Source organism: Juglans microcarpa x Juglans regia, chromosome 7D (assembly GCF_004785595.1).
Source record: "Juglans microcarpa x Juglans regia isolate MS1-56 chromosome 7D, Jm3101_v1.0, whole genome shotgun sequence".
NCBI lineage: Eukaryota > Viridiplantae > Streptophyta > Magnoliopsida > Fagales > Juglandaceae > Juglans > Juglans microcarpa x Juglans regia.
In genome coordinates this window covers 25,298,835-25,311,170 of record NC_054606.1, presented here as the reverse complement: position 1 = coordinate 25,311,170, position 12,336 = coordinate 25,298,835, and the positions used below count along the sequence as shown (strand labels likewise).

General features: G+C 37.3%; 1 long non-coding RNA gene across 1 annotated transcript; it reads right to left on the bottom strand.

The window, feature by feature from the left end:
- Positions 1 to 8,110: 8,110 nt before the first annotated feature.
- On the bottom strand, positions 8,111 to 11,170 carry LOC121239398. Its single transcript, XR_005935300.1, has 4 exons — positions 10,859 to 11,170; positions 10,663 to 10,771; positions 10,446 to 10,526; positions 8,111 to 8,188 (listed from the first exon to the last, which is right to left on the bottom strand). It is a non-coding gene; the product is annotated as an uncharacterized LOC121239398 (long non-coding RNA).
- Positions 11,171 to 12,336: the final 1,166 nt, after the last annotated feature.

The window sequence follows — 12,336 nt, the reverse complement described above, 5'->3', positions numbered from 1 at the left end:
CGAGCACTAGTATTAGATTATGCATATGTAAATGCAAATCCAATAGAAAGTTTGACTAATAGAATCTCAAAATGTGCTGTATTGAATTATGCCAGTGGAAAAATTGATGATTTTTAGTTACAATAAGTTAGATATTTGGATCATATTTGATAGTTATTATAGAATGTCGGAAGGAAATAAAAAATATTTTCTTTCTTGTAAGCTCTCTCTCTTCCCTTGGTTTTGGCCTCTACTGAACTCTCTCCCTCGTTTTTTTTTTTTCATTTCTTCCCAGTCATCTTCCTCTCCAGCAGCACTTGTGTTTTATTGTCCTTCCATTTTTTATTTTTCTTTTTTTTCCCTGTTGCATTAATAACAGTAATTGTTAAGCCCAATTTTTTTCCTGTAACATTAAGAACATTAATTGTTATATACTGAACGATTGTATTAATTTTCCAATTAATGTTTGTATCATAAATGGTTGTATACTCCAAGTCTCATATTGTATAACATTAATATTTGCATGTAGCTCTTAATTTAGAAAAAAATTAATAGAACAAAAAAATTGAAAAAAAAATTATTAAAATTATAATATTTTATTATTATTTTGACTAATATATAGATCATCCAATGTAAGAATATTTTATATTATTATTTTAACTAATATATGGATAATCCAATGTGAGAATATTTTATAATCTGAGAGCTCATAATATCTCTTGAATTGGTGGCAGTGAGCCGTCAAATTTATGTACTCATTATTGGTCATCCGAAGTGGGGTATATCTCTTGACGTTGCTACAGATTATTGTATTCATCCTGCCAAACTGATTTTGCATGTGGGAAGTTATACATGATTGGGTTTTTTTTTTTTTTTTCCTTCTTCTTTTTAGCTACAAATCTTGGGGATGATTTAGTGAAGGGTATTTGGATAAAATACTAGAATTCCAATGACATCTTTCAATCTAAACTCTGGATGTGAGCAAAGGTATGTGGATTTGTTTATGATATTTTGAATTTGTTACAAAGAATATGATAAGTATATGAGAATTAGGGTCTTGAAATCCATATAGCCTTTTTCCTTGTCAAGCAATTAATGAATGGCAAAGACAATATCACTAATAGGCTAGAACACTCATACTAAGATTATGAAAAGGGAAAATAAAGAGAATTCAAGGGATGAGTAGAATCAATTTTCCCACCAAGATGTTCAAAAGAGGAAGAGCCAAAACCAAACCTGATGTTAAAAATGTGTTTGAGCTAGAATCAAAACCTAATCGAGACCTTTCTTGCAGATAGATTTTGATATGAAATGCTATGATTTCGCCTTTATCCAAATTATTATTCTTTTTGTCATAGAACATACTTGGGTATATATGGCTTCATTTATTTTGTACTTTATTGTATACTAAGAATCAGTAAATGTCTAAGAATGTGCTATTTTCACTTTTTGTAGGGACTTCTTCTATTGGCTTAACGGTTTATATATATATATATATATATATATATATAGGTAACATATATGTCCCCTTGGATCTTTTCACTTGCTGGGTCATTACAAAGGTGTTTTGTGAGGGAAGAAATTCCTAGGGGCCGGGCCCGAAATTTGGCTCAGATCCACGCGCACATACAGGACTCAAGACGGGCCAGGACCACCCTGGTAACCCAAAAGGCCTAGGTGGAATGGCCCAAGACAGGAGTCCTAACAAAAGGACAGAAGACCGAGCCACATGGCACCCCGGATAGAGGCGCCCATGACCTTGACACAAAGGAATGGCCTGGCACCCAAACACACTAATCGTCATAGGCGTCCTTGCCTTTGACACAGCTATCAAGACGACACATGTGGGCAAGCCAGCCTGCCTGGGTCGCATCGCATTTAATGATGTGGGTACAAGCACACATGGTAGGGCCATGTCGCATTCAGGCATCCTGGGGTCAGTACAGAAAGACGCGCCCACCTAGGTGTCAGCAACAACCTAGGGCGGACCTGACAAGTCTAACCGGACGCAGTAAGTTGATAGAGATGTGCAATCCGATACGGATCCGCACACTCGTCGCAATCACTTCGGGACAGACTTCTTTCAGGTATAAATACCCCTATTCCTGCCAAGAAGGGGGTGACTTTCTCTCATTTCAGGTGTTTCGTTGTCCTTCATCCTTCTTTTTTTCCATTTTTTTTCTCTGTTGCATTAATAACAATAATTGTTAAACCCAATTTTTTTCTTATAGCATTAAGAGCATTAATTGTTGTATATTGAACAATTGTATTAATTTTCCAATCAATATTTGTATCATGAATGGTTGTATACTCCAAGTCTCATATTGTATAATATTAATATTTGCATGTAGCTCTTAATTTAGAAAAAAAATTAAAAAATTGAAAAAAAATTTATTAAATTTATAATATTTTATTATTATTTTGACTAATAGATGAATAATCCAATGTGGGAATAAATTCCAAGTGGAATAGCTAAATGTAAAATTATGTTAAATATAACATAATTTTACATTTGCATTTGCATAAATCCAATACTAATGCTCAAAATCAATAGGTTAGAGACTTATTTTTTTTTATCTTCTTTGTTAAAAGACAAAAGCCTTTTCTTTCCATCTCTTTCTTTTTTTTTTTTTTTTTTATCGAGAAATTTAAATATATTTTTCTTTCAGTAAAAAATAAATTTTTTTTTCTTTTTTTCTTTAACGGTACTTAAACTGCCTCGTCAAGGGCTTAACGGCTCCCGATTCATTGTAGCGGAGCAAAGGAATCATATTGAACCTGATATTGAAATATTGATGAAAAGTTGAAACTTGACAAACTAAACTGACAACTAACTCTAGAGACTCCTTCTGCAGCAATCTGGACAGAGACACTGCGATTGTCACATAGACCCTATCTTTTAATTTTTCTAGAAATAAAATATATGCGACTCTCCAATTATGGTTCAATGCCAGAGGACCAAACACTCCCCAAAATCCTGTAATGAAGCCAAGCGCCACAATAATATGAAACGTCCATGGGATTGAATCTCCATCTTTCTCATCATGAATGTCCTTAGTCTCTTGTAAGATGGCCACGCTTGGGAAATGGGGCACCACAAAGTTTAGGGTTGCCCTTGTATGCAGAGGTATCAAAGCTTTGGAGCTGAGTGCCTGATGGTATTTCTCTGTATAGCTTATTGTCTGTAACACTAAAATTACGCAAAAAATACAAACTAGTTAGTGAATGCTGATATTTCACCAGAAAACTGATTTGCAGAGAGACCCAGATCTTCCAAGTTTGTGAGCTTCGATATTTGGCTTGGAATGTTGGCTAAGGTCCAATGAACCAAGTAGCTTCAAACGTGCTATCTCTACAGGAATGTGGCCACTGAGATATTGTTTCTAAGGACTATATTTGGGTTCCAGTTGTAGATGGAGTTGTACTGGTGAAACCAACGACTGTTTATGCTAAAAATTGGTAAAAGAAAAGAGCTATTATCTCCTAGATCCTGTTCTGATACTAGTGCTGGCAATGCACAAAGTTTCTTTGGAATTCACCTGAAATGATAATATACGGCCAAATTGGAGATGGCCATCGGTGGTCTCCTTAGAGTGGCACTGAAGTGATTAGGGAAACCCCAATTTGATTCGGACAAAGTAGCTTCAATAGAGATAATTACCGTGGTATGGAGGGGTCTCAAAGTGGTATTATCTCGATTAGGAGTGCATGGAAGTCCACAGTTGACTTGGTATGGTGAAAGTATTAGAACTAAATCGACCAAAAGGGAAACTTGAGATACCAAACTGATAGTTGAGATTAATTTACAAATCAACAAAGAAGATCATGCATTGATGGGTTTCGATGAAATCCGGCCAAGCACAATCCTAGCATTACAAATAGTCTATTTTTCACGTTTTCCAGAAACTCGAAATATACAACTCTCCAATTATGGCTGAAAATCAAAGGACCAATGACTCCCCAAAATTCTGTAATGAGGCCAAGAATAGTACTAATATGACTCCATCTAATTGCAGGTCCATCTTCCTCATCTTGAAGCACTCCAAAAAGATGATGCCACATCATTGAAATGATGATTGATGGAGACTGGCCGTCTTCTGTGGTTGAGTTTGAAATTTGGACGCTTCATGCATTTGAGATAAATAGGAATTTTCTAGAGTTGTGAGGTCATGCGAAACAAATAGATGCGGAAATAGGAATTTTTTATGCTGAAATAATACTTGGTCAGCAACTTAGACTCAACAAATTAAGCCTATGAAAACGATCAAAGTTAAAAATACTGTATCTTTGTTGAGTCCACTATAGTGAGTTTTTATACAATCTAATTAAAGTTTGACCAAAATATAATTGTGCTGAATCAACTACTAGTGCTCTTAGTATAAGAACTAAATTATTTCATAAATTATTTCTGGGCAAGTATCCAGCCATGGTTGCATGTGTTTGGAGTTCAACTTTGAAAGTGCATCAGATGCTTGAGCATTCCCAATGAGTTATGTAAAATTCATATTTTTGTAAAATTTAAAGAAAATAACTCAAAAGTGGCGTCCAACCGATTATGTATTTCGTCTTTATTTTTCAAATAACTACAGTGATCCCACTACATTTAGCTGATACCGTTCACACTTCTAAGATCTCGTTTGTTTTCACAACACTTTTCATTTCATCTCATCTAATCATTATAACTTGATCAAATTTTCATATAAAATAAAATAAATAATTCAACCTTTTCAATTTCTAAAATAATAATAATATTAAAAAAATATACTAATAATATTTTATTCAATTTTCAACTTTTATCTCAATTCATCCCATTTTATTTGCGAAAACAACAATGTTGGTTTTTAATTAACATTATGTTTAATTCATTTCTCTCTCCTCCAGTTCTTTTTTCATTGTTGCTTTTGTTTTGCCTAGTTTAATTTCAGCCCATGTTTTGTTTGGCGCCATCTTGTCCTCCAGTAAAACTGAATCTGTTGTTCATCGATTTCATCATCGAGTTTTCTCGTGCAGAAAAAATGGCTGCCTCGTTTTCGTCTGGCAACACCGGCACTAGAAGTAACAAAATCCTCTCTTTTGTCCTCTCTTCGAACACCCCAAAATCGTAGAGGCTGTCTCGTATAATTTCTTTTCTCAATTTGTTGAATTTTTCCCTCTTAAATTCAGGATCTGATTAGCTCTTCCAAAAAAGGTATTAAGTTTTTAACTTTTACGTTCTTCACTTGAATCAAATGAGGTTTTGTTTATGAGATTATAGGGTTAAAATGGCAGCAAGCGAAGCTATTTGAAACGGAAACAAGTTGCTTCGATTTAGAGTTTTGTAAGAGATGAGATCTGAGAAGATATTGTAAATATTTAAGATATCAAGATATTATTAATAGTTTGAGGAAATATTTAAAATGATTAAAAAATATTAAAACAAGAATATTTAAATGATTTAAAAAAAAATAGATAAATTAATGTATATATTGTAAAAATTAGTATATAAAATAGAAAGAATATATTTTGATAATATATTTTAAAGAATAAGACAAGGAAGGAAAATGATAAGATTATTATCATTCTATTGCTATTAACTACTCTTTTTGTATTTGATTTTTTTTTAAATTTATTTTTTTACTTAATTGTTAAGGAAGTGAATATTAATAAAATTTTATCTTTTTTAAAATTTTCTTTAATGACTAAGAATGTTAAAAAAAATTTGAAAAAAATGATAAAAAAAGCTAAGAGCCTAAGAGCATTCACATTCGTCTCCAAGTGCTCTGGAGCCAAATTATAGAGAAAAAAATATGAGAAGTGAAGAAAAGCGGACTTTGGCGGACTTCCCAAACTAAGTTTTGATTTTAGGACTAGTACAGTTGCTCCCCAAATTAGGGCATGCCTGTTAGGAATTTGAACCTACTAAATTTACCCTAGACTTCACTTTTTGGTGAAATATGAAAAAAATCAGAGAAATAATAACAACACAAGAATTTACGTGGAAACTCCCAAAAACAGGAGAAAAACCACCAGACCTAGAGAAGAAAATACATTATGTGAAAAATTATTACAATCACACAATTTTTCTCCTTACCCCAAATGACACCCACAAAGCTTTCCCACTAGTAAAACTTTAACTCTCACCTCTTTTCTTTTTACAAGAAAAAGATAATAGAGGACTTTTCTTAGAGTCACAAGTTACTAATTAAGCTTATGACTTGGTGTATTTAACTAGGAGGCTAAACCTCCTTTTTATAGGCCATGGGGCCTCCTCCTTATTTTTCTCCCACCGATGTGGGACTCCAAAGGAGCATAAACCCAACAATCTCCACCTTGCGACTTTGGTCGATCCCACAGCCACGCTCCACCGCAATGAAGATCTTCATAACTTCTGCTATCATGCTCCACCATAAAAGCATAACCACTCAGAATAAACCAATTCTAAGCATTTCAATTTCGGCCCATGTCGAAAATAACCTTGTTGAAAAATTATGGTGCAACTTCCACGTTTGGCTTTCCTGGAAGTTCATCAGCCATCGACATAAATTTTCACCACACACCCTACATTAATGCCAAACCAATGCATGTGTGCAAACTTGTAGACCCACCAACATTAACACATCCTCTATCATGGCAACTTTGGGAATTAGCGGCATGCCATGAGGATGTACATGTCCCTTTAACAGACATCGTTTTCCATGGAGAGAGACACAACGTTAGTTTCATTACCAGTATCTCCATTTACTGACTTGGAGCCACTTGCCGAACCTGCTCCTGCTCTTGGACAATTTTTCTTGACGTGCCCAGATTGTCCACACCCCCAGTAGACTACTTCATCTTCATGGAGTTCTTCCTCTTCCCATTACCAGCTACTACCAATGCTAAGTTTCCAGATGAACCATTTCTTCCACCACCTAGTCTTCTCTCTTCAGAAAAGAGTTTACTAGTAACTTCTGAAAAAATTATTTTCTCATTCCCATGTATCAAAATAGGCTTCATATGCTCATATGAAGATGGAAGAGACCAGATGAGCCTCAAGGCTTGATCCTCATCATCAATTTTAACTCCAATAGATTCTAGCTCAGAGACAATGCTATTGAGAACACTTAAATGATCTGAAATAGACGTACCTTCACTCATCTGCAGTGTATGAAACTGCTCCTTCAGGTACACCCGATTTGAGACGCCCTTTGTTTGATACAACTCTTCGAACTTTTCCCAGAGTTCTTTTGCCGTAGATATTCCATGAATATTTGCAAGAACATTCTTGGCCAAGCACAGACGTATCGCACTTGCTGCTCTCAAATCCAGATCCTCCCAATCTTCATTGCTCATTACAGATCTGCTCTTTGTTTCATCAGTCACTCTAGTATCACTGCTGACTTCAGGGATTGGTCTGCCCTTCAACGCCTTGTGTAATCCTGATTGAACCAAAATATCCTTGACTTGAACTTGCCACAAGCCAAAATTGATTCTCCCGTCAAATTTCTCCACCTCATATCTGATAGAATTTGAAGCCTTACTTCCTGACATTGCCTCGATGAATTTTACTGTAGAAATGAATGGTACTCACTAGACAGAACTTCAAGGTTCTCAGGAAAGATTGGAGGGTCACACTGGACCACTTAAATACCAATCTCCTAGACAGAACCTCCTTAGACTGTACGTATCCACACTACCACACCAAAGCTCCACCCACCAAAAAGAGCCTAGTGGCTCTGATACCACTTGTTAGGAATTTGAACCTACCAAATTTACCCCAGGATCTACTTTTTGGTGAAATATGAAGAAAACCAGAGAAATAATAACAATACAAGAATTTACGTGGAAACTCTCAAAAACAGGAGAAAAACCACCAGACCCAGAGAAGAAAATACACTATATGAAAAATTATTACAATCACACAATTTTTCTCCTCACCCCAAATGACACCCACAAAGCTTTCCCACTAGTAAAACTTTAACTCTCACATCTTTTCTTTTTACAAGAAAAAACTAATAGATGACTTTTCTTAGAGTCACAAGTTACTAATTAAGTTTATGACTTGGTGTATTTAACTAGGAGGCTAAACCTCCTTTTTATAGACCATGGGGCCTCCTCCTTATTTTTCTCCCACCGATGTGGAACTCCAAAAGAGCATAAACCCAACAATGCCTTGGTGCCAGTGAGAGGTGCCTATAGATTCCGATGTCCCTGTTAACTGCGGCCTAAAACCTAGAGTAAGAGGAGGCGTCTGTACAAGAGAAAATCAAGGGTTTAGAAGGAAAGGAGTACGTGAGACAGAACCATGAACCAAGATAGGGAAACGTGTAATACCCCGTATTTTAGTGTATTTTTACTGAAAGAATTATTTTTATGTAATCAAAATTTATTCTCTTATTTTAAAATTGGTTGAATTTTTAGTAAGTTTATTTCTATGATTTTAATTTGGTGAAAATTATTTTTTTATGTGCTTTCTTAATATTTATTTATTGTTATGCATTTAAATTGCTTTTAATATTGAAATTAATTACCGTGGGATTTAAATTATTTCAATTTGACTTTACCATTATGTTTAAATTATTTTATTTAACTTGTGGTTTTAAAATCATCTCCGTTGGATCATTTTTGTGACCCAAGTTATGAGGATTGGACCTCATTTCTTTTCCCTCCATTTTTCTTCCTCTCATTTTCTTTTCTTTTCTTTCTTTTTTCTTCCTTATTTCCCCTCCCCCGTGCGCGCGGACCCAACCCTCTCTCTCTTTCTCTCTCCCCGCGTCCGTTCCTTCTCCACCAACCAGCGCCCCCGTGCATCGGCGGTGGTCGACACCGCCCAGCCCGCTAGCTTCCCCAGTCGCCGGCGACCTCACCCCACCAATATCACCTCCGTTCGTGCCGCCGTTAACCCCCACGAAGCCCACGAAGCCGCGACACTCTTTCCGCCGTTGCGCCTCCGTCGCACCGCCATTGGCCACCATCTTCCTACCACATCATCCTCAACCTCTTGGCAACCCATTGGACCCAACCCCAGCTCCGATCCGTCACCGGTGAAGCCCCACCAAGCCCATTTCCGATTTGTGCATTTTTGGCCTAAAACCACCCCTTGCGCCGCCACCCACGGCAAACCACCACCACCATTGACTTCACCGACCTCTATAGGCCCTACCCTACCATTTTTGGATCTTCGTTTGTCCTCGTTGAAAAGTGGGTATCTGTGACCCACAGCCACAGTGTATTTTACACTGTGGTGTTGCTCAGACATCACCACTTGCAGCTTCGTGATCCTCCGAAAATTATTATATTGCACTGTAAGTATTTCTCCAAAGAACTTTCGTAATTTAAATGTATTTTTGCACTAACCCATTTCACTGTATTTTTTGGCATGCCGGACTGAGTCCGAGGAGTTCGGGAGTCGGATGGATTTGTGATTGGAGTTGTTTGGTTGGATTTGATTGGATTGGTAATTGTTGGTTTGGATATTGTGTTGGTACATGTGCATTTCATTATTTCATGTATGATCATGTTCATGTGTTTATGAAAACTGGGTTTTCATGTGAGAATGGATTTTTGGTGCGTGTGTATCACGACCCCAAGCCGAGATGGGGTATTAACTCGGTGGAGCTCCTCTGGTTACTCGGGAGCGGAATATACTGAGTAACGTCCCCTGGATTGTCGCCGGGCGACAATGGGATCGGACGAGATGGTCTCATGCCGACTCCATGGTCCTTCTGCTGGCGGGGACTAGAGGATGTCTAGCTACGTACGCACTGGGCGCGGAACTGGGCATCGCTCGTTGCGTAGTGTGGGTGCTTGGCCATGTACGCGCTGGGCGCGGAACTGAGCACCGCTATGAAGCCAGGACGTGCAGATGGTCCATAGGGGAGGCCATGGTGCATATGGAAATAATGCATGGTGCATTTGGAATTATTTCACTATTTTCTGGGAAAATAGTGCGAGTTGGTTTTTGGGTAAATCATTTTCTGGGAAAATGTTTTACGGATATTTTGGGCCAAAATGGGATTTTGGCGTGCGTTGGAAAATTATCATTTTCGGGGAAAATGATGTTTTGTAGAAAAATGCATATTTCATCATGTGCATGCATGTTAGTTGCATTTAATGCATTTTATATTACGTTGTTGTTTTGGGTTATACTTACCTGCGATACCATTTTGTGGTAACGCAGATTTTGATGCAGATGAGGAGGAGGAGGGCGAGCCTGAGGAGACGGCTCCGCCTGAGGAGTGATCTGGGATCACTCGTTTGTATATCTGGAACTATTGTAAATTATTTTATGGATGACTGTATAACTGCTATTTAAATCTTTACTGATGTTTGATTGTAAATAAATTCTAATACTTAGTTGACTATCCGCTGCGTTATTTTATTTGTACACTGTTGCATGTACACACACTGGCACTTCGTTGGGATGTGTGACCGTGTTGTCACCATCCTGGTGTCTCAATCCCTGTGTAATTATATAAGGGGGATTGGGGGCGCCACAAAACGCTCACTGATGTGGGATGGGAACTACGGCGACGAAAATGGAGCCCACGGACAGAGGCGACAACGTACGGCTTGGTCACGCACGGTGGCTGGAACCAAAACAGAGATGAGTGAGAAAAACCTAGAGACTTGCTATGACAGGCACAAAACCACAATGGAATTGAAAACAGATAACGAAGTGAGAGCGATCTGAAAACTTACAGTGAGAGAAACTGAGATGCTTACCGTCATTTCACCAAAACACCGGCGAGGAACTTGCAGGCGACACAACCCACAGAGCAGCGGACGGTAGACTCACAAATCACAAGAGAGGGGCGAGGAAAATGAGAATAAACTGCGTGTGAAAAAGACAATGTGAAAAATTGGCAAGTGTAGTGCATCGTGGACATAGAGAGATACGAAGAACGTACGGGGAATTTACCTATGTGAACAGGGAAATCGGCGATGACGCTGATCGTAGCGGTGGTGTTGCACGACGGGGATGAGTGACTATCGTCAATTGAAGCCCTAGAAACCAACTATGAGGTCTGTCGCACAAAGAAACTGCTGGGTGAAAGGAGAGGGAGAAACAGAGTGCGTGAGAGAAAATGGGGAGGAGAGAAACTGAGGAAAGGAGAAACCGATTGGGAGGGGAAAAAGAAGAGGGACTTTACAACTTACCAAAACGGCGTCGTTTCCTTTAAACGGGCCAAGTCGTGGGCCTGGATCTGGGCTTGTAATCACTACTAAAAGGATTCTCAAGTCTTTGAATTGAGCGTTCAATTTGGATTAACATAGATGGAAGATATTCTGAGAGATCAAAACTTTAGATCTCTTTTAATGTAAGGCACTGAAGATTGATGTCAAACCTTATTGTTCCACAGTTGAGATCGCATTAAACGTAAGAGAAATGATATTTATAGTTATGGAATGCGCAAGAACAATATAATCATTTGAAAAATGTGAGTAAATAAGAGATGGCCGTATGAAATTTTTTCTTTTTAATAGTAGACTCTACTCTTTTTCAAAACGATTGTGTGGCGCTTACGCACTTCACGACTGTATATAACATTACAACGTAATCTAGAACATTTTGAAACTAATAAGAAGTGAATGGTTCATATATATTCATGATCTTGAATGGTTCAAAAACTTGACCATATATATATCAACTTGAATGATGTTGAATGTTGATGTAAAGATAATAAGAACTGAACTGACCATATATATAAAAACTTGACTGGTTCAAAACGTCTTGAATGACTGTATTGATCATGATGTTCTATTTGACATGTTAAATCATGGCCGGTTTGTGTTATACACAGAAAATAGAACATTAAAATTCTTGTTTGTATTCTGCGCAGAAAAAGTCATTAGGCGTCTGGCGAAAGCAAATTAAATTCGAAAAATCTTCATCTAAGAAATCTTCTCAAACTTAGATTTGGAAACTCATGTCCTTACTCGACTACTTGCCTAAGAAAAAAGAGCTACTGAGAAAAAAGCGTACATTTTTAGACTAAATTGTTATCAATTTTGGTCATTACTTGATCTTTCTATTCTCAATATATTCTTCTTCTATTCTCCGTTGCCTTCCTTCCTCCCCGGCCAACCTCCTTATTTTTCACCTGGCTTAATTCCTCACTTTCGTCTTCGATTTTGGTTTGGATCTCAGTAGTCGATCCACTGTTTTTTTTTTTTTTTTTTTTTTTTTTTTTTTTTATGCAATTTGGGTATATTTTTTAGATTTTGGTTCGGGTATTATTTGATTTTCCATAGAAGTGTTGATTTCGGTTGCAACGCTACACAAATACTCTAACTCGGCCTCTTACAAGATATACAAGTTAATCAATGAAGCCTTTTCCACATGGCTGCATCATGTTTATATATCTTGTCTCATATACCCTTTTTTCACCCTAGACT